Source organism: Amblyomma mixtum, chromosome 2 (assembly GCF_055824585.1).
Source record: "Amblyomma mixtum isolate Tamu chromosome 2, ASM5582458v1, whole genome shotgun sequence".
NCBI lineage: Eukaryota > Metazoa > Arthropoda > Arachnida > Ixodida > Ixodidae > Amblyomma > Amblyomma mixtum.
Window position 1 is genome coordinate 245,905,828 of NC_143013.1, and position 23,060 is coordinate 245,928,887.

Genomic DNA, 23,060 nt, shown 5'->3' on the forward strand with positions numbered 1-23,060 from the left:
CCAGACGCGGCTGTCGTTCTGGACGGCTCTACAGGTGCATTCATAGCGAAGTCGAAGGATCAGAGAAAACTCAATAATATACGCACAAAGGACAAGTGAGCAACAAAGAATTATCAAAGGAAGAACACGCAGGGCTGCAGAGCTCTTTGATAATACCATAGCGAAAATCGGTGCAAGAACATGAAATTTGTACGTTAGTAGATTGTCACGCCCCTTGCGGCATTCAGTTGAACTGCAGGTGGTTTTTTAAACAAATGTGAAGCTGTTAACGGCGCACTGCTTCTCTCACAGGGGGCGCCACCCTCTGCGATTCTCCAGAAATTTGCCGCTGATTCTGACCTAATTTTTGGGAAGTTTTGTGTTGGGTAGCATGAAGAAACATGGGCGCGGCATCCTTTTGGAAGCGTAATCTGAAATAACCTTTTCAGTCTCTATATCTACGTCACGTCGCGTGGATATCGACAGGTTTCGCATGGCGGGCTTGCTTATTTTTTCAAAGATTTACTGCAATGTATGGTCTCAGACAGCCTCGGATCAGGAAATAATCTAGGAACTGAAATGCAGACATTTTTTTCATTTCTAAAGCGCAGAAGCCGTGCCCTAGTTACAAAGGAAGCCCAAGCCCCTCTCTAGACTAGGAAATAACGGAGGCAGAAGTAAGAGCCTCTCCTGAGCGTGACACTACCTCGGCCCCTGGGAAGGACCGCGAGAACAACAGGACGCTGAGGAACCTGGACAACGTTTTCATCGCTGCTTTTACGGAGTACGCGAAGGAGTGTTGCCAGAAGGGTGAACTGAAGGCGCCCTGGAGACACGCAAAAGTGACGTTCCTAACCAAACCGAGTAAGAAACTAGGCCTGCAAAATTGAAGACCCACCTCTGCGCGTCGTGTTTAGGTAAGCTCGTGAAACACGTAGCTCGAAACAGACTCCAACCAACATGCAAGAATAAGACCTTTACCGGCATACAGCTTTATGTTTTAGGCCACATTTGTCTATTCAAGATACGATGCTGGGACGAGCCGTGGCTGCGGAAAATGAGAACAGCCCAAGAAGCATTCTAGAGCTTGATCTAATCAAAGCCTTCGATAAAGCGTGAGTTCCAGGTTGCACGACTGCATGAGAGAATTCCTCTCCAAACGTACGCAAGAAATCAATGTTCGCTCAATCAAATTCCAGACTTTCTAGTTGGGGACACTCCATAGGGATCCGTCCTTTCTCCTTCTCTTTTCAACATAACCGTAATCATACTTGCTAACAAATTACACAAAATCCTTGATCTGTTTCTATGCGGATGATATTACATTATGGACCACGAGGGGTAACGTGGGGACTGCGGAGGAGAAGTTAGAGCAGACAGCAGGCACTAGTGCCTGCTGTGCTGCTCTACTACAGCTGTAGTAGAGGAGGTTCAAGACCTGGGCCATTCGTGCTCATATCAGAAGTGCGAACTCTTAATACTAAGGCCAATTTGTCAAAGAAGGAAAAAGGCAAGAAAATATCATAATATTGAAAGGGGGTTCGCGTACTAGTGAACTCAGCGATACAGTTCACCAAACAGCTGAGCGGACGGCAGCAAAATCACAGTCAGTCTAGACAGCCAGAGAGCTGGAGCCGCGCGCCGGCACACTTCGTCGTCAACTTCTTCGTCTGCCATCGAGGCTACCTGAGGCGCATTCATAATAGTTCAGGCGCGTTCATTGTAATTCACTACAATACATGGAAACGAGGCGACCCTCCCCGAGGTGGAAACCGTAAGAATCCTAGGAAGGTTAATGCAATCAAACAATAAAAATGACACCACAAAAATATATTAGATACGCCGGTAATTAATTGGCACCTTTGATCCTCACAATCGCGAATAGATAAAGAGGGGTAAGAGAAGCCGAACCTAGGAGTCTGGTGCAGGCCTTCTAAATTATTTGCTCTACCCCGTACTCACCTCTCAGCGTCAAGAAACGGGAAGAAATTAAATTACTTAATTGACAGCCATACAAAACAGCGCAGAACCTACCTAGGTACACGTCAAACGAAAAAAAATATTGCAGCTCGGTAGTCACAACACTGGCCGAAATGACTGAGGTGCATCTCTTTGCTCATTATGAATGACTATCTAGCAATAAGGAGGGGAGGTTCACCTTACGTCAAGCAGGGACCGAGTACGAAGGATTGCACGCCCCAACTGACCGATTCCAAGGCAAATCCACAGCACTAACAATCCCTCCTCTGCTCAGGAACATGCATCCAGAACACCACTGGGTTATACGTAGGGCACGAGTTCGAGCGATGCAAGAAAAAAATATTCATAGACAAAGACGCCGTGCACGTGGACACAGCGGAGCACGCGGTCAGGGACACTTTTGCCGTGGCAGAGTTGATCACTGAGGTCTTCTCTTAGTCTCAGCAACGATCAGTTAAACAAAGTTCCCGGAAGAGGCCGAAGAGCCTGCCATAGCCCTGGCCTTTGTCTCCACCACTGGCAAACACAGTGTCATCGAATATAAAACAGCCCTTTAAAATTCCACGAAAGGCAGAGGACAGTCTGCATCTAATAAAATTAGAAGTAAATTCTACAGCAGCCGAATAGATCTGGTTCTCAGCTCATTAGGACCATCCTGGGAAGGAGGCGGCGCACAAATACGCCGGAGGTTTTGTCGTTAACCGAGTGGTTCTCTACCCCAAACTCTGTTCGGGCACAGAGCGAGTGGTATCCTTTAACGAAATTACGGCTCAGTGTAAACAGAAGAGGCGAACCTTTCCGAACCATGCAAATCATTAAGCAGATCGCAACAAGTCTGCTGGAGGCAACTCCAGAGAGACACACTCTTTAACCCGTAAATGTATTCAGTGTGGATCTCCCCGAAGAGTTCAGCCCCGTCTGTCTTCTTTGCTGGGACCCAAAAGAGAAGGCTCCACACATTTTATACTTGTTTAATGGAGATAAACCGCCGGAGAGCCTGCAACTCTCCAAGCAATCTTAGTGGGAGGCCGCGTTGCTCAGCTAGGACCCGGAAATGCAACCCCGGGTCAAGGGAAGGGCTGGAGAGGTGGCCGGACGGCACCTTCGGTCGGCCTTCCTGGCATCCGGCCTGAAAAGAGGTCCACCATGAAGAAAGGAGGACGAGCCTTTTCGTCAGCACTGTTTCCACAAATGAATTTATTCTGTTTCTTTTACTCTTTAGCCGAAACTGATTTTTTTTTTCACGTAATGTGTACATATCTGGCCACTACACTTAACACCGCGCGTGGCGTAGAAATATGACACCCTTTTTTCTTAACATTGGTACTCTTGACGGTAATACTAATAGTAATCGCAACAATAATTACACACGTGTGTGCGTGTGTTTTCTCATGTGTTTGGAATGTATCATTACCTTATTGCTGAAAGTAAGGAGTTAATTTCAGCTAGGCAGTGACACGAAAAGATGTAAACTGCTTCCTGAGGTTAAAACGCTCCTTCAACTTCAGCATGAAAGTGGTTGCGCGACCATAAGCCAATACAAGTGTCTACTTCGGGGTCGAGTACTTGGGTCCTCGCGCGCGCGCGGATAGCCAGCATTTCCGACTTCTCAGGTCGGCAGGTAAGCCCGCTCCACGTTGCGCAGTTTATCGTCACCTCTATGGCTTCTTGGAGTCCATATTGCATGTGGCCATCCGAACCTGTCGTCCATAACGTGATCTCGTTGGCGCAAAGGGCGTGGTGCACATAGGAAATTCTAAAGAGCAACGGGGGAAAGCCAGCCGACGCCACATTGAACAACGCTGGCAGCAGCATCGAGCCCTGTGTGGTGCACCGACCTGTGACGAAATTTGCAATTGGTCACATGAAAAGCTAAACGAGCGGAATCTGTATGAGTAATGTACTTGTCAAATTAATTTTTTCCAGTATAACGAATACCGAGGAAACAAAGAGAAAAATCCATACTAGGCTCGACGAGGTATACAGTGCCTTACAAGGCATACAGCGTAACAAGTGCATTGGGTCATCACAATGAACAGATGGTAAAATAGTGGTCATTGGTGAAGGTCTAAACTCGAAGCTCCACAGAAACTGTGAAATAAGACTGTGACACTGCAGGCAGAGATGGAAAGAAAAATTCCTGTATCTGGAAGCAATGGCGGATATAGAGCCGAGGAGAAGATAGCGAGTCCGTTGGCTTCCGAGCTAAATAACGATATACAGGGTGTTTCACCTAAGACTTTCTGCAATTTTTAAAAATAAGCTGTTTGAATTAGATGCGCGATTTTTCTGGCATAGCATTGTCAGTGGTGAAGTACATCATATTACAGCTAAGACGTGCTAACTATCAGGCTTGTTAACCAATATTTAATAGTTAACTTTTAAACTATTACCGTTGGGCTTCTTAATTATCGAGAGGCATGTAGCCCACCGTAAGTGATGTCCATATCCTTTTTTAGAATTTCGAGAACGGGATTATCCTCGGCGCTGTGGCCCAACAAATTTTGGCTATTTCGACGAGTTACGTGCACTGGAGAGGTTGCTTTGCCTGCAAGCTTCTCAAACCGCATGTATTTTGGCGCGATGTAGGCGAAATTTGTTGGGCCACAGCGCCGAGGATAATCGCGTTCTCGAAATTCTAAAAACGGATATGGACATTACTTACGGTGGGCTGCATGCCTCTCAATAATTAAGGAGCCCAACGGTAATAGTTTAAAAGTTAACTATTAAATATTGGTTAACAAGCCTGCTAGTAAGCACGTCTTAGCTGCATTATGGTGTACTACGCCACTGACAATGCTCTGCCAGAAAAAGCGCGCATCTAATTCAAATAGCTTATTTTTAAAAATTGCAGAAAGTCTTAGGTGAAACACCCTGTATAAGAAGCTAACAAGATACACAGCAAGCAGATTAGTGGTGCAGTGTTGGTCGGTTATAGTGGCAAAGGTAATAAAAAAAATTAGGAAAGCGTTCACGCTGGCAGCAGGTAACCACTGCAGTGTGGTTATGAGGTATGCGAATTTGAAGAGTTGACTTCGCATTCGTGTGAATAATACACTTTGGCAAACTATTACAGTAGAAGTACTTTACTCGTGTGCACTTGAATCATCGTTAATGGCATTGATGGTGGAATCTAGGTTTGAGTAATTTTGTATATGATCGTAGGCGAAGCATACGCTGTACAGACTGAATGGATACTTTCTATTTTTGCACAGCTTTTATTCGCGCTAAATATAGAGAGGGAATACCGACGTAATCTGTGCATCCTGCATTACTTGAAACAAATCTCTCCTTATTGACATGACTCTCCCTTCAGTGCGGTCTTAGCAATTTATGCATGTCGTAGTAATTTAGACATGGGTAGCAATTGATGCTTCAACAAGATTAAGTGTTCAAGTGACTATTTTACTAGTCGCAAATGCTCGTCCGCTTGCTCGTATGAGCTGATTGCTTTCCATGCCTTACGTACTCATAAAGGGTACTTACTGCTTTGGTGGTGCTATTGTAAGATTTTTTTATTTCCTCTTTGTTATCCTTTGTCGGGGGGCACGTAGCCTTGTCAACTTGCTTGGTACGCACGATGCGACCAGATATATATGAAATCATTGTGGCTGCGCGCAAAATTTGCTGTTCTCGAGACTGGCATAGCTGTCAGTGGCACCCAGCCTCAAAAATTGGCCACCAATATTAAACTGAGCGCGGCTGACAGCTTATGTAATTATTAACCCATCGACATTCGATTGCATTGGTTGCTATCGTCGCCGCCGAAATGTTTTCGTTTTGTGGTACAAGTTCGCTACTTCGTTTTCCGCGTTACACTTATTGCCTGCTGTCTACGAACGCCTGTGTCCTCATGCACCCGCGACACTATTATTTAATATGGAACGAAAAGGAAAGAAGCAGTAACCACTCAGCTGAGGACTGGAACCTGAAATGGAACCTAACCACGGCTGGCGGTAAGATATGAAGGGTGTAAAATGGAAGAGATTGGAAGATAGGTAAAGAGAATGGAGTATGACAGAAAATGTGCTATTTACAAGGCTCTATTCTATGGTATAAGTTATGGTTTAGCAGCCGCTACGTGACGCCTGACTAGTCGAATAAAGTGGTAGATATGAAGGGAAGTCTAGAAGGAACCTCATCTGTAGCTTTAACTCTGGAACAGTTCAAGAGATGATTTAGAGGTGTTGCATTTCCGGTGAGAAGCGACTGTGAGACCCTTATATATTGCGAAGACAAGAAAGTGACGTCTCCACGTGAGCCACCATCCAATGAGAACACCAAATGCAGAGCCTAGGTTGATCGTGACTCATGACCACACGGAACACATTCCCCAAAGCGTTCATTCCTAGGGGCTCGTCTCCCTGTTGGCCCAGGCATAAAACTCTTGTATAATAGGCGCGTTCCATTCTCCGGTGGCCAACGGGTGAAGACGGGAGTATCGGCTCAGAAAATACTACGAACGCGGGAACGATGAAGCCACGGTGAAGAGCGTTTTCGTCACCTTGCAAGCACTGTAGGCGTGGTTGTGACGCACTAAATAAAGACCTTAGTAATTGGAACGCCTCCTCTGGGCACTGTCGCAAACTCTCCTCCGTAGTGCTAGCGCCAGGCGGGAACGACAGTCCAGCAAGCAATATGAGTATGCCGAGGTAGCCGTTGTTACAAATGTTAATCGCTGTAGAAATTCACTCCCATATTTCAAGCACGCAAGAGTGGCCTGCAGACACTGTAGCTAGTAGGTTAGAGGACCGCCGTATTATAACAGACGTTTGAAATTTTTATATGATTGGCCAGTCTCAAGCAATTTCTTCATTGGCGGCTGTACAGCTGTATGCAGAAATGCGTATTTTGTAGTACTGCATTCATGTGGGAAATGGAGTGCCAGAACTTCTTACGCGGATCTGGACAGGGGGTGAATAAACATACTGCCGTATATTAAACATAGAATTAACCATTCGTACTTTGCTCCTGACGCAGTGGTGCACCGATTAAGCGATGCGCCACTGCCCTGCGATGGCAGGTGCTGCCACCGGTGGGGCTTGTGAGACCCAGATTGCTCTTTCCTAACAACATCAAGGACAAGGTGAGAGGCTTCGGACAGAAAAACACAGGCGAAATCTGAGATTTGGGGTTTTAGTGCTCTCGTACTAAAAAACAAAAACAAACACAGCGCTCATTCTTCTACTTCCGCTGCCTTTACTAGCATTGCCTACTTAGTAGAAAGTTTTTTCGGCTGGCTGCGGCATGCTGAAGTTTTTGGTTACAACATAATGCGAGTTCTATAACCCCTCCAGTTTGGTGAGCGCGTTCTGTAGTCTATTAGCTAAAAAAATTGATAACGAAAATCGCAGTCTCTCTCGTCACTGAGGGGAGATGCAAGCATAAAACGGGTTGCACTACCGGCGTGGCACGAACTAAGGAGGGTTGTAAACGGCGGTGGACGCATGCTTGAAATGGGTCTCGTCCGGGTTATGCCACACCACACAGCAAAGAGCTCCTGCCGCGCACCATATCGAAGCCCAACAGCAGTGAGAAATGCAAGCGGCCCCACGCCAACGGCACAGGCCTGTAGACATACTGCGTTCTGTCTCAAATTCAATATTTCAAGATATTATCCCTGTCAAGCAGAACGATAACATCCGGTATAGAACCAGAGCCAGAGACTAAACCGCTGACCACGTCTTTTCCGCCGCCCTCACATTTCCTTTTTATAAACGCCCCGCGTCTGTTAGTTGTTTTGCTCTTAGTTCGCGCACAAATGTAGCTGTGGCATTTGAGTCGCTTCCACGCCGTCAGGAGGCGTGGCTTTCGAGCGATGAATAGAGATAACCGGTATAACACGCAATCCTGAATGCTGCCTCTGGCAACCCAATGTTTTCCACTGTGCATCCATTCATGCGGAAAGTTTCCCGAAGTTGGTTTCAGGATTCGGAGTTCTCCTCTAAGGTCGGCGTCATGTTCGCTCTTAGGTTCTCCTTAGTTCAACAGACATTCCGGGGAACGGGTGCTAAAAGTATTCAATGCTTAAACCAGGTCTGACTTTTTGTGAAGTGGTTTGCGTCCGTAGCACGAGCCTAATTAAGGCGAAAGGTTTCCTCCCTTGCATTTTGGTATCGAACCTGATGGCAGACCATGAAGCTGAGCTCTTAATGCTTGGGAAGCACGCTTTTCAATAATTGAACCTTTGAAAAATCATTGCTTTCTTTGAAAAGTAAACGGCAAGGAACAGAAAAAAGGCAACTATGAAATCCACGATTGCTTATTAGAAGCGAATAAGATTAACAGATGCTTGACTGCTGCACCAAAATTTCTAACGCTAACTAGACAATGAAGAACAATCCTTTCTACAATGTTTTTCAAGTTTCACTGCAGAAGACAAAAATACGAATGAATATATCATATAAGAAAACACAGAACGTGATTGTGAAGCCTTTAAAGAAAAATTCACAGCAGCTTCCGAAGCATGTTGAGCCCCACCGTGGTGGCTCAGTGGTTGCGATGCTCGGCTGCTGGCCCGAAAGACGCGGGTTTGATCCCGGCCACGGTTGCCGAATTTCGATGGAGGCAAAATTCTATAGGCCGGTGTCCTGTGAGAGGTTAGTGCACGTTAAAGAACCCCAGGTGGCCGAAATTTCCGGAGCCCTTCACTACGGCGTCCCTCATAGCCTGAGTCGCTTTGGGACGTTAAAGCTTAATAAACCAAACCAAACTGAAGCCTGTTGAGAAAAGGTAAAACTGTGGAACCCTCACTGGAGAGCTCACTGGATTGCAACAGTGGGATCAGGGCTAATTAATAAGCGAGAGCTCAGAATATGTTGCCGCAGGGCGAGGACAACGTTTTGTGATTGCAAGCCCGTGTGTTCTGTATTTACTGCGCCTAACGTTTTCGAGTTGTGGCGTTGTGTTTAGTTTAGTGGCACATAAGCAGCTGAGGTAGTGAAGCAAGAGAAGGCAACGCTTACTCCCTGCCTTAAATGTTAAATAATAGCTCCTGCCCCCAATACCGGAAAGAAAACGCGTAGATGCTCAAGTAACTCGAATGAGACACCGTTACCCGATCGAAGAGGTAGTCAAGGAAGGTCCCTTCTTTTCTTGCTGGTGGCTGGACATTTTTTTCTTTATTTCGATATTTCTCCTAAAGAAAAAAGCAACTATAATTGTACCCACTAATCGCTATTGCTTTTAAACAGGTATGCACGATGGAGTTTCAGTCTCTCGGTTATCGGAAGCCCGGTAGCGCACAGCGAATGTGTTCAAAATGAATGCAAATTTTAGTCTTTAATATTTTAACAACAGTTATTCCTGGAAGTGAAAAGTCTAGGCGTGCAGAATCTCAACTGCAAGTGTTGTGAAATGCGTGAAATATCCAAGTGGCTGCAAATAAATAGAATGTTAGGATGCGTAGCAAATGCGATGAAATGTGTCACAAAGCGACACAAAACGCACAAGTGATGATAATGATGATGAGTTTTTATGGCGCGAGGGCATCTCTGGCCAAAGAGCGCCATGGAACAAGGTTGTTTCTTATAATCAAGCTGGGGTCCCCATTCCTCATGCCCATTCTCACCCTAAAGACACCGAGCAAGCACGCAAGTGAAACTACCATTAGTGGCATGGTAGGCTGACTTCCACGATTTGATGCTAACTTTCCTTTAATTTTGTTCCGAACTTTTCCGAGCACGCAACCTCCTGAAAAGCAGTCAGAAAGAATAGAAAAAAAAGTTACAAAAATGAAGCCTCTGCGGTGTCTCGAAAGGGCGCTCGTGCGCAGAATTGTGTAATCACCCTTTGGAAATATTTTAATTTTCCGGACGGCAGCAAAGCAACGAAAGGCACGGGCGACGTCTCTGCAAACAGCCTCGATCTTGGTAAAGAAGAAGGGGCAGAAGGTCCGCTGCCCTTCGGTCAAAGTACGACTGGATTCTGCATGAACAGGTAATTACGTTTGCGCAAGCGGCGAGTTTACTTGCATTTTTTTTGTATTAGAGGACAGAAATTGATCGGCTTTCTCAATCCGTCTAACTTAAGGCTCTGGAAAATCACTTCATAAATGAATTTCATACATGCTCCTTCGTATGCAATTCGGGGTTAGGTTTCTTTTTCGGTTTATCTTTTTTCTGTCGCTACTTTTTTCTTGAGACCATGCACGTGAGACTTATCGATCGCTGAACGAAAGGAACACTTTTTATAGCTTCTGCAAGCAACTGCGATTTATGCAGAGGTTAAGGTCTGGCTCCATCGAAGGGAAGTCCCTAATGATTTGTGCATAAGAAGGGAAAGAATGCAGCTGGTAGCCAGTTTTACAGATCATTTTTGGTAAAGGGGAGTAGCTGTAGCGCACAGAGAACTGCACACGTGCAGAATTAAAATAAACTTAAAAGTGCAATGGTTTGAACTGGATTCAAGCGAGTAGACGTGCAAAAGCATGTTCCTAGCCTGGCTGCCTCATGGTTTTGTTTGTATTTAGCTTGTGTTTAACACAAGGTGCGAACGGCTGCCGCGTTAGAATAGTGCTCTCGTGCAGTGACCAGTGAAGCTGATCAGTTCTCGCCGCCGAGAACTTTATTATTTTTATAGGTTCGCCAAGGTCATTCTCAAGGTCAAGCTTCACGCAAGACTCTTGGTCGGAACCGTGTTAAGCAAGGTCTCACCTTAAAGACAAGCTTCACTCAAGATTTTTAGTGGGAACCGGGTTGAATAGTGGTTTCGCAATAAAAGTGCAATATAGAAAAATTACTAACCTTCTCCGGGATGCGGGAGAGAGAGAGAGAGAGAAAGAAAGAGGTTATAACTTCTTACAGTAGTTTTGGATTCGCAGAGTCTGAGAGCATTTTTTACTCGTGAAGTTTGCCAGGGCAAAATTTGCCCTGTGTTTCCCGTTCTTATCGGATTGCCTTGGAAATAAGTGACCAGTCCTTGGTTGACGCGTGGTGTGAGTTCAAGGGTTTCTTTTTTTCTTCCAGTCATTTTGTAGTGCGGCTGACCTTTTTATTTTTCTCCGTCTCAGGTTTTAGAAAACATGTTAATTATTCTCACTAAAAATCGCCGCGAAATTTTCGAAACGCAGTATCCTTCGACAACTACTCACAAGAAGAATAAAAATAAAAATAAAAAGGAAATAAAAATGCCGCCCTTGGTCTCTGGCGCAGGAGGTCTAAGATCCTTGTTCAGTACTGGTGGCAGGCCCGAGACCCTCGAGACCCCCCTGACTTTAAGCACTGGATTTATGAAGCAGGGACGAAATTACCTCGAACTAAGAAAAAGATTTTAATAGCCCGGTGAAACTGATCATGCTCGGTGCACTTCATAAACTTCCCAGGGATGCATAGCCTTTAAGTAGCGCAGAAAATTAGACCGAGTCTGGTTTTTGAAGCCTCGCGTTCCAGCTCGCAGTGGAGCTTTCGGGGCATGGAGTAGCAGAAATCTGCCGATGCGATAATGATTGGGTTAGATAGCTTACTGCACAAGTGTCTCAGTCAGAGGGGTAAATTGTTAAGAAATCCTGAAAGCCTGAAAAAAAAGATCGTTTTCTTTCGTATTTGATTTTATAAACGTACAATATATTGGTAAAAACGAGAAAACACAGTTTCTTCGGTGTGTCATTAGGTAGACTTATTCTGTAACTCAGTAATAAATACAAGTTTGACATGTGCACTAAAACATTGGCTCTGCAAAGCTTTTTCATTTAAAAATGGTGAGATATTGCATACAATACAAACTCACAAAGTATTACATCAGTGCAAATCGTAGTTGCTTCTGGGTAAGTAAATGGCTCCTTGTACACCTTTTCCAACGCTGCTCAGGTTACAGTGTGCATATACAAGTTTTTCTGCACATACTCCAGCAAGCCTGTTGCTCAGCTTCGTGTAAACGTTAAGAAACGGCAAATAGTTTTTCTGACATGACCCAGACGACCATGTCAATCGCAGATCAGACAACCGGAGAGTTCGGAGCGGTTGGTTGCTACTGCAGTATAGTAAACAAGTTGGTAATAGCCTTTCCAACATGTAGTCGGCTCCAGATGCTTAAAACAGACTCCTAAACTGCTTCTTGAGACAAAATGGTACCGTGCGTAGTCTACTGCCGCAAACTACGTTCCTTTCTTTCATCTTTTGGGCAATAAAAAAAATCGCAAAAGCGTTTTCTCCTAATTTTCAGGGTTATTTTTCAGATTCATACATCTCTAGTCATAGCTAGAAGAGAATACAGTCTGCCGTGGGGCGCGCACATACTTCGTAGGATTTTTCCTCAGAGTTAAATTTTATGGCACAGAAATCGTCTCTCCCGGAGAAAACCTTGTACTTATAAGCAGAAGGAAATACTACGGAGGAAAATGGCTTATTGTTTTCTCACAGTAATTGTATTTCTGGAATCCTGTGATTAACAATGCTTATCGGCGCTAGAAGGTTTCCCCCTCCGGAACACGAAGTTTCTCTCTAAGCTCATCTTGTGCTAGCCTTTTCCAAGACGTCCTGAGGGCCGATGGAAAATCATGAGTCATTAGCGGAGACTGCCATCGGCAGCCCAAATAAAAGTTTGCAATGAAGGAGGGGAAGGAAGACAAACCATTGTTGAGAGCGTAAAAGTTGGATGGTCTCATTCTGTGAACCCATGGGGCTGAAGCACTGCTGGTACCTTTTTCGCCATCTTCTGGCCAGCGGGGTCCTCGCTGCGCAGGGTGGACTATCAACGCTCTTAGGATGTGTGGAATTTTTCTTTTCATTTGAAGCTTTTCTGGCATAACTTTGTCACGGAAACATTGTGTCCGGTTCCCCGCATAATGATCAGGCCTGATCGTGTATCGGGGGGGAGGGGGGGGGGGGGTCCATTAGATCAAAGTGGCTGGACTAGTGATAGTGTTGGTTTGTATTATCCTAAATATGTGTTATTCTCTGTTATTAAGACGGTTGATAGGATAGGTATTTCTTTATTGCTTCTCGTCTGCCTTTGTTGAAATCGTTTGGATGCTTCTTCGGAGTTGTTGGATTTTGATTCGCATCCTTGTGCTTAGGAGGTTGTTCCATCTTGTCAACTACCTCAGAAGATACGGCGATTTTGAGCCTTTGAAGTGTTTTTTGCACGGTTCTGCAATGAAGGGGGCCGCATCGAGTCACCAACAACTTAAGTAGACGATAGGACCTTCTTACTTTGGCAGTGTTCAAAAAAAGTTGACGAAAATATCTTCGCTTATATTAAGAACCTTGAGAAAATTGTCAGAACTTTGACAGAACTTTCTTGCGTCTCATGCCAAGCAGCCTTTTCTAGAACGAATATCGCTACTCTCTTTTTTTACTTGCAATTGATTTTGGCTTTACCCCTTGGGAACAGTTGAGAATAAACCGTGCTTTTGAGTCCTGGATAACACTGATGAATGTCACAAAGTAAACTAGGGGATTTATTGGCGAACAGTTCCAGACTGCCGGAACATTGTCTGTCTGGCGTGCTTCGTATAAACAGAAGTTGCAGTGATTTGGTTATTGGCACCAATGCTTGTCATTTTTACTGTAATTGTTGAACTGGGACAGAGATATATTCAAGGATACTAAACGAAATTGCTGTATGCGAACGTGAGCACAGACGCATTCGAACAGAGGATCTGGCGCACTGTACTTTTCGACATGTACAAGGCAGTGAACATAATCGGCCGGCGCGAAGTCCTTGAATATAGTCTGTGGCTGAGCATCATACAGTCGCCTACACCTACAACATGACCTCACCAGAAATACAGCAACGCACATCAGTTCTCGTGTATCTTGGCGTGCTTTCCATCAGTCTTTTATTGCTGGGGTTTCGATTAAACCAATGTCTTTTTATACATAACATCGCATTGGATGCTGAATATAGTGTGAACCGTAGAGCCTCACATCACTGACAATATTTTCAGGTACTATTACACTCCTGTTCGTTTTTATCACGAAGTTTTGAGAACTTTCCGATAACGATCCCGAATGAATTCTTGTAGTTGGTTTATATACTCTGTTTGCACTTAAGTGTGAAATACTGAAAAATTTGGCTCTTGGAGTAGGCTGGTTAGGTTCCCCAGCAGTGGCGCTAGATGCCCAGTCTGTGGGTCAATTTTTTTCCGATGCGTGGCTTTGTATGCTAATTTGCTATCTGATGTGAAAGGACCATGGAAACTATTTCCGTGCCTGTTATAGATTTCCAGCATATATTCGGCATTTTATATTGTCTCACGCGGAGCGAATTCTGGCGACTGCCGCCTATAGCTATATGGAAAGACTGACGCTGCGATCATTCTCAGGCGGGCAGCCGTTTGACATGCAGTAAACAGACTCGCACGTGATCATCGCTCGACAGCTGTTGCAGCTACGCCGCCGCTCCGTCGTTTCGACGCAGCCGTGCGTGCTTCCGCGTCCTGGGAAAACGTTCCGCAGATGCGGCGGCGGGTGTCTCCGGCGTGGTCTAGTGGCTAGGATACCTGGCTCTCACCCAGGAGGCCCGGGTTCGATTCCCGGCGTCGGAATAACTCGGTCTCATGGTGTAATGGTCAGCACTCTGGGCTTTGAATCCAGCGATCCGAGTTCGAGTCTCGGTGAGACCTGCATTCTTTTTCTTGAATTTTCGTATTTTCGACACCGGCGAAGAGAAAAACTCCCTTTCGACATACATTTTCTTTTTTCATGTGAAAGTGTTCCTTCCTTTTTATTGCTTTTTTATTAGCTTTTTACGTTTCTATCTTGTTGCTCACATGACCTAAACCCCGGCTCGCAGAGCTTTTTAGTGCCTCTTTCGTAAATCGCATACGCTGATCTGGATTGAGAGTAAGGCTTAATTGGATTTTCGCTGTACATTGGCAATGCAACTACCACACTAGCCATGGCTGGCCAAAGAGAAATGATTGGAACTTGAGCTTAGGGTGTATGTTGCGTCATTAATCGCAATAATGCGTCATCAAGAATGAATATAATTTCTTCATAACATGAAGCGTTGATTCGCGGGGGTGAAAATGTATAGACTGCAAACCCAAACAAAGGCAAACATGTGAGTTGTTTAAAAATCCCATGTAATATCCGCACCTTACCGAGTCCTAAGGAATGCTACGCTGTGCGCTAAGAATACACTGCTTAAACGCAGTAAAAAACAACTTGCTGCAGACGAGGCGCAAATTATCAAACGCACGTTGGAAGAGAAAAGTGGGCTAAATGGGGCTTTTTGTTCCCTGGCTTAGGGTAGCTTAGGGGGACTTAGGGTGTCTCACTTGAAACGTACAAAATTTTTAGGAATAGGGTTTTTCAGGTAGAAGAGCGCTTTTTTCTGCATGGCACTGTCAGCAGTGAAGAACATCACAATACAGCTGAGGCATGCTAACTAGCAGGCTGGTTAATTAATATTGAATAGTTACCTTTGTTACTATTACTGTTAGGCTCTTTAATTTTTGATAGGCATTCAGCCCACCGTAAGTAATATATATATCTGTTTTTATAACTTCAAAAACACGGTTACAATCGGTGCTGTGGTCCAACAAATTCTGGCAACATCATGACAAAATACATGCGCTTTCGAGAAGCTTGCATGCAACGCAACCTCTCCAATGCACGTAACCCGTCGAATAGCCAGAATTTGTTGGGCCACAGTGCCGAGCGTAACTACATCTTCGGAGTTCTAAAAACTTTTATGAATATTAATTACGGTGGGCTACGCGCTCTCAATGATTAAGGCGCCTAACAGCATTAATTAAAACTGTAACTAATCAATATGAGTTAACCAGCCTTCTAGTTAGCAGGTCTTAGCTGTATTCTGAGGTATTAAACCAATGATAACGCTACGCCGAAAAAAAGTGCTGTTGTATGTCAACAAACCTATTTTTAGAAATCACGTAAAATATTAGGTGACACACCCCGTATAGTAGACCCTTAGCCCAGAACAGAAATAATTATGGGGCCGCCGCGGTGGCTCAGTGGTTATGGTGCTCGGCTGCTGACCCGAAAGACGCGGGTTCGATCCCGGCCGCGGAGGTTGAATATCTTTGGAGGAGGAATTCAAGAGGCCCGTGTACTGTGCGATGTCAGTGCACGTTAAAGAACCCCAGGAGGTCGAAATTTCCGGAGCCCTTCACTTAGTCGCTTTGGGACGTTAAACCCCATAAACTAAACCAACCAGAAATAATTATGAGTAGTGCTTCCTTGGTCGCCAGTTTTATTGTATCGGCCTGCAGCATTTTATAGCAACCGTTACTGGCACTGTGAGCTGAAATGTTTCGGTGAAACTGAAGATTAGATATTATCGACAGATTAAATTTCTATTTAAGGAAAATTACACCAGCCAAAAAAAGACACAAACCGGAAACTGGGAAGACCGGACCCAGGCTGGGCTACCAGCTGTTTATTTATCAGATCAGGGCTCGTACATATGCAGGCCAAGCTGAGTTGTGCTCTGGACCGCCTTGATCCTCGCCTTTTCATAGAGGCCAATGTCCTCGGTCCGTGGCCACAACAGTCGACTGCCATCAATGCTCACAAGGCACTGTTCTGTTTTTTCCGACAGGCTGCCTTGATTGACAGATTGTGACTTTGTCTCTCGTTCCTTCGCTATTCCCTTTTTAATACCTTCATTCCCTTCCCCAGTGCAGGGCAGCCAACCGGAAACCTTTCTGGTTAACATCCCTGCCTTTCCCGTTCCCTCTATCCCTCTCTCTCTCTCAAAACATGACTATAGCACAATCACCATCTCACTCAATCATACGTCGTAGAACAAATATAACAAAATATAAAGTGGATGGTGATTGTACGGTGGTCTTGTAGCTGAGTGCCCTTTATACATTTGAGCCCCGATTTGTAAAATTAACAGCCAGCAGTCCAGCCTCTCTCCAGTCTTCCTTCCATTTTATAGTGTGCGTCTTCTTTTTGCTCGTGTTATTTTCCGTAATGCAATGCACAAACAGCCAAAAAGCATGTTTTGCAAAAATTCTAAATGATCACATTTGCCCCGAAATTGTAAATAACGAGAATAATTGGCACTGACTGCCGCGGTAGATATTCTGTGCCCAGCTGGTGAAGAAGAAACAAAAAGAGTTTACGTCTTAAAATTTCTTTACGAAGACATAAAAAGTTCACTGCGACCTGTCAAAAGTAGGACGTGTATTTAGCAAGCCATATTAGTGGTTTCACGCTCGGTCAAAACAAAAGAAATATTGATGTGAAGCACTCTACCCGTGAACATGAAAAGTTTTCTCAAGGCCACTTGAATTGTTTTCGGCTGTATGGAGCGACTACTAGAAGAGGACATTTTTGAACCTATAAATAATCTATAACAGGAATTAGTACGCGGCTAGAGAGTTTGCTCTAAAGCCTTACTCTGATGTAATTCACAGAAGACAGAATTAAATATAAAATTTAATTTTTTTTTTCTACTTGAACGCTTTGAAACAAGCAGTGTTCAAGACTACTGCTAGGCTGTGTAAAATAACCTATTGTTTGCTATCCAATAAAAAGACTTTTGCTGGTACCGTTCTTTTAAGCAGCGCGCCATTATCGGAAATTTTATTGTAAATAAAGAACCGTGCTCGAAATTCTTTAATGCATTCAAGGTCCACTGAGGACCATGAAGACTTGCGCGCCGTCGATTCTATAACTGATAACAGCTGCTGTCTATCTTAAGCTTTAACTTCTGTTACTCAGGTGTTATCTTGATATGACGTTAAAAAAGTGAGTTAGTTGCCGTGCCACATCTTCTACGTAGTTGTAAGCGAGTTTTCTGACTTTTTCTTTCGGGCCCTTAATATGCAGAGATCACCTGCCTTCCTGAAACCAAATAAAGCAATCGACTGGACAATAAGCTAACACCAATAATCTTCAACTTCTTGCAACACTTCAGCGCACAATAATTTAGAGCTGTTAAAGAGAAAATATGCCTGCTTATTTCAAATAAAAAGGTAAAATCTGTGAAAAAGAGGCGCATTCTCTTAGCCGCACGGCCAACGCACAGAGCAAGACCCTGCTCAACCTGACCGACGACAGACTGGGTTTCACTGCTGCTACCGTGGACCTAAGCGTCGCGATATGAACCTAGGTTACAAAGTAAATAAAAAAAATACGTTTTAACTTTTGTCGATTGCTAGTGTTCTGTGCAAGAACGTTCCAGCTTTCTGCGCAAAAAATAAATTAAATTGTCCTATACACCTACGACGGAAGGGCTGAAGTCATTCTCTAAAGGATAACCTTGATAACGTTGCTGGAAATTCTAGGAGGTTTAGCTACACCAAAGAATTTCAATTTGACCTAACAGTGTCGGCAGGCTGATGTCATTTGCGAAGTTGTTGAATGTGAGGGAAACTCACAAAACATATTGAATCGTGTGCCCTAAGTCTCAAAAAACCACATTCGTTATCTATCCATCTGCTTTGCAAAAAAAAAAAAAAAAATGACACAGAGGAATAGACATATGTGAGGAATCTGTTCTAAATAAGGTTATTGAAGATTGTCTCAGTTCGCGCTACCAGCAGAGGAGAAGGATCAGTGTTATTAGTTCGGTTCTGGTAGGTTTCACAAAGGAATTCGTCTTCGTAGCACTCCAATGGATTAAGAGCTCCTTTTGGACATGATAAGTACAAAAAACCTCTATCATCTTCGTTTCCCGAACAATAGACTGAGTGGAAAATAAGAAGTTCGTCATTACGATGTCATAATTTTTTTCCGGCTACAGATCCAATTTCGCAAGTAGAAGGCTGATCCTGTGGGGAAGGGTAGATAGTAAATAAAGAATTTTCAAATAGTAGAAGGAAAAGGAGCCACGGGAAAAGAATAAACTGATGAATTTGCAAGGAGGAAAGCTAAAACGAGAGAAGACATATAATGCGCTTGTTACCTCATGTTTTCAAGACACCTAAAGCTTCCACTGAAAAAAAAAATATGTTGTATCTTTTCCATGAAGCAATCAATTTAGGCGGCTGAAAAATTTCTTTATTTTGTTGGTAAGAAAAAAAGCCGTGCCTTTATTGAGCTCTCTGTGCTTAGAAAAAACGAGAATGCACTGAAGGAATTACAGGAACAGCCCACGAAAACTGCTTTCGTTTTTCACTGCACACTCTCAAGTATTAGACCTGCAGCAGAACGAAACCTGAGATTAACACAGCAGAACATTTTTGCAGACCATTAGTAACTGAGATGTAAGTTTTATCGCCATTTATTTTTCGAAAGAAATGAAACTGACTTACATATCTTAATTTCATTGTTGACTGAAGCGTGTTCAAGAACGGACGAAACTATTGCTTTTAAAAGTATTGAATCCATGAGGAAAAACCGCTCATTCTAGCTCACATAAACGCACCATTTGCAAGCCTAATGACGAGTCAGATTGCCGGCTAGTATAAATTTTGCCCTTCAACAAGCGGCCCATGCTCGATCCCAATTGGCGTTTACAGCACTACGCACAAACAGATATGCGAGGATTTTCTCTAATCTGCTGGGCGAAAAAGTATAAACGATAGCGGTACCGCACACAGTGTGCGAACGTGTCCGCTCATTGGAGCAGCTGAATCACGTGACCAGAGATGGCTCCCTACAGATGGCGACCACATCGTCACCCATGTGACTATTAACACACAAGCTCTTCTGGATAGCATTCGCATTGGCCAGAATGTGGACGGGGGTGTCTTGCTTACAATGCGCTGCACGGCTCTGCCGAAATTCATGCTGTTTCCCTCAAGACCCTAGAGAACGCTATTCTGTCTCTTGTCTTTTGAAAGATACCGAAAACTTGGTGCGAGTGCGTTGTTTCGGAGCAGTGCAGCTGCAACATTTGGCAATGTACCCGGCATTTCTTTTTATAATTCGACATTGTTTACGTATTGAATATATGAAGCTTCTGGGTAAATCATGTGAAGGCTTTTTATGAAATCACCGCGGTAATGGTTTGGAAACGATTATGAAACCGCTGATTAAGTCTGATACGCTCTTCAGGCTTGTTCTCATTGCGTTGAAGAAGTGCCGAGAAGCTCAGGAATCACGTCTTTGGTGCTGAGGTTTCTGATATAGACGGACTTCTTATTCCCAATCGGAACGACTGCGTAATCTACCGCCGAGGAATTAATGATGCTTATAAAGAAGGGCTTCAACAGGACCTTAATCACCGAGAACAATGGTATGAAAATTGGCTCATGACCCTTAGGAAAAGGAAATGCAGTCTTATTTCCATTACTCGTAGCCATAGAAGTCATGCCTTTCAGTTCAAAAACGCTTGGGAGTGAGTAGAATTCGTATCATTTTCAAATATTTTGGCTTCACGGTATCTAATGGCCTAACATGGAATGTGTAGGGTGCTAGCCTGATATCTGCAGCCAACAAAATGCAGCGATTTATTAAAGGTCACCTTCGTCTCGCCCCACATTACGTGGAATTGCTCGATTATTAGTCCATTGTTCGACCTAAACTACAGTATGCATCCACCATATGGAACTCACGTCGTGCTATCCTTATTAATAGTCTAGAAGCAGCCAAAATAACGCTGCAAAAATCATATATTCTTCAAATCATATATTTGACGTCAATGTTGCAGCTCTGAAAGCTATATCCACAGTATTACATCTTTTTGTCCGTCCTCACATAGAACCTTATTACTGCACCCTAAGCTCTATTGCTCGACACTACATCGTGCAGCTTACATGATGCCAGCATCGTAGATATCTCACCACACCAGGCACTCGCTTCAAGTTTTTCGTCCATGTACTTGAACTGCTACTTTTACAGCGTCCTTTCCACGTGCGGCTAAACATTGGAATGGGCTTCCCCAGCATGTCGTCCACATCACCAGCCCCTCATTGTTCACCGGCAATTTAACATCCTATGTTTCTGAACACACGTGGCATGTTTTTTTTATCGTTTTTGCTAAAACCATCTGTTATGTAATACACCACGGAGGGGTAATTAAGGAAGTGAAATGAAACATCCTGTCGTGCGCCGCCCGATGCCACCATACAACGCTTCGAAAGCTTTTTTTGCGACACCACCGCAGTAGATGACGTCATCATGGCCCCTCCTACCTAGCACTGTGCCGGAGAAGAGTGAATTCTGCTCCTTAAACATAAAATTGCTCGAAGGACAGGACGCAGAAGAGAAGCACACAGGACGATCGGAAGTGCCCATGGGCCTGAACGCCGTCCCGCCTTTACTCGACGATTGCCTAATAATTTCAAATCATAGCACGAAAAGAATTCACATACTTTACTTGAAAGCTTCAAACATTAAAACCCTTTAAGATCGCCGGATTCTAGAGGTTTTCTGTTTCACTCTAGGTTTTCCCGTCTCATTGCTTTCAAAGATGTCAATTCTTCTTCCTTAATTACAACTGAAACTTCCATTCGTAGTTTCGACTCTCTCTATTTCCAGTGTTAGGTGCCCAGCTTTACGTATTTGTTAGAAGGTAGAGTTGTAGCATGAATGTCACGTGAGACAGAAACTAGGTTTCAAGCAAAACTTATATTGTTCATAAGGTGAACCAGCATCGTCAGGAGCAAGTACATTCAACATTCATTGGGGCAAAAATTCCCACCATTCGAGGTCACAGTCAATCTTAAAATGACAGCGAACATTTGTAATTATGCGTCTACAAACATGGACAATCATCCTGCACTGCGTGAAAGCTGCATCTCGATGTCAAGATTATTTCGCTGAGCTCTAGTAACGTCTCTCGTTCTAAAGAATGTGGTAAGACCGGGTGGCAGATGAGATAAACAAGTAACACAAAAAAATGAACACTGAAGACTACCGCGGCAACATCTTGCACACGCATTAGCAAACGGAAGGGTAATATTATGGTCTCACGTAGTTCACCAGAGTGCACTGCTGAAGTCATTTTTGAGAGCAGATTTTTTGTTCGCGAACCACGAAACTTTTGGCACGATGAGCCGTGAAAGCACTCACGTTATTACTGTACTGGTAGATAAATTCGCCCGAGGTGAATGCGACCCTTCGTTAAGAGAGAGCTAGAGCCCTTGGTGCGTGGACGTTTGCGACAGGTGGCACCATTGGATGCAGCAGCTCTGAGGGTACTCTTTGAAATACCAAGTTTACAAATGACCTTTAATACGCCAGAGCTTTGTTCGTCGCTTAGAGATCCAATTCAACTTTTTTGTTCACCTTCTCCTGGCTTCGTAATAAAGGACAAATCGAACTGGGGTCCTCATTACGTCTCTGTCCAGATAGGATGACGTGTTCGTAAAATTTACTGATATTATGAGACGTGTTCGGCTTAACATGACACGACGTAGTAAGCATTTATTTAATTGGCCAAATGCTGCGACATCAAGCCCGTTCGATTGTAGTTGTGGTTTCAACATGGCTATTGGAAAACTATATTTCCGGGATTGCACGTGGTTATAAATGCAGACCCATTTAACAAACCTGGAGGAACCGAAAGAAAAAAAGTTACTGCTAGCTTCTACAGCGCGTCTCAGTTTATTTACGAGGAATGTGTTCCGCTTAAAAGTGAAGTTGCGAAGATTAGCAATAAACAACTCAAATAACTACTCAAAAACTAATAAATGTTGAACAACTGACTTTTTTTCGTTTGCCTAACGATCCGAACATTTGCTTCCGGAATAAAGTTACTCACGTGTTGAAAGAAAAACACGCATGTTATGTGCATTCTTGGACCACACTACATTACGACAGGTTCGGGCACCGTCGGCTCCATTGGACAGTTAATAAAGCGCAAACGCATTATTAGCGAACTGTCTTGAGTGCTTATGTCTCATCTCTTGTCTTCTTCGCTGGACTTGTGGAAACAAATTTTCTCTTTCATCGCCGCCGGTTCACGCGCCGACAAGGAAACCCAAGGCCGTCTTTGCAAGTAGCCACGATCGACGCCGCAACTGCACTGTGTTTGCAGACTCTGCTCGTGTAAACAAACGCCCCGCGCTTCCCACACAACGTGTTTGCAATGTGCCTGAGGGTACCAACGTTGTTAAGTACGTAACAGCAAAAAGCTAGAATAGCATCCGAGCACTAAAGAGCAACAAGTCTCTAGAAGCTCTCTCTTATTGTGTTGTCCTTGCTACGCTCTTCTCGATGCGCATTTCTTTGGGTTTTCTTCAATGCACGAACAAATTGTGCCACAGAGTCGCGGAGGCGACTGGCGCATTT

At 44.1% G+C, this 23,060-nt stretch overlaps 2 non-coding genes across 2 annotated transcripts; both read left to right on the forward strand.

Moving 5' to 3' along the window:
* The first annotated feature begins 14,374 nt into the window (after window positions 1–14,374).
* TRNAE-CUC (transfer RNA glutamic acid (anticodon CUC)) lies at window positions 14,375–14,446 on the forward strand. Its single transcript has one exon. It is a non-coding gene; the product is annotated as a tRNA-Glu (tRNA).
* Window positions 14,447–14,452: 6 nt separating this feature from the next.
* TRNAQ-UUG (transfer RNA glutamine (anticodon UUG)) lies at window positions 14,453–14,524 on the forward strand. The gene has a single exon. It is a non-coding gene; the product is annotated as a tRNA-Gln (tRNA).
* The last annotated feature ends 8,536 nt before the right edge of the window (window positions 14,525–23,060 follow it).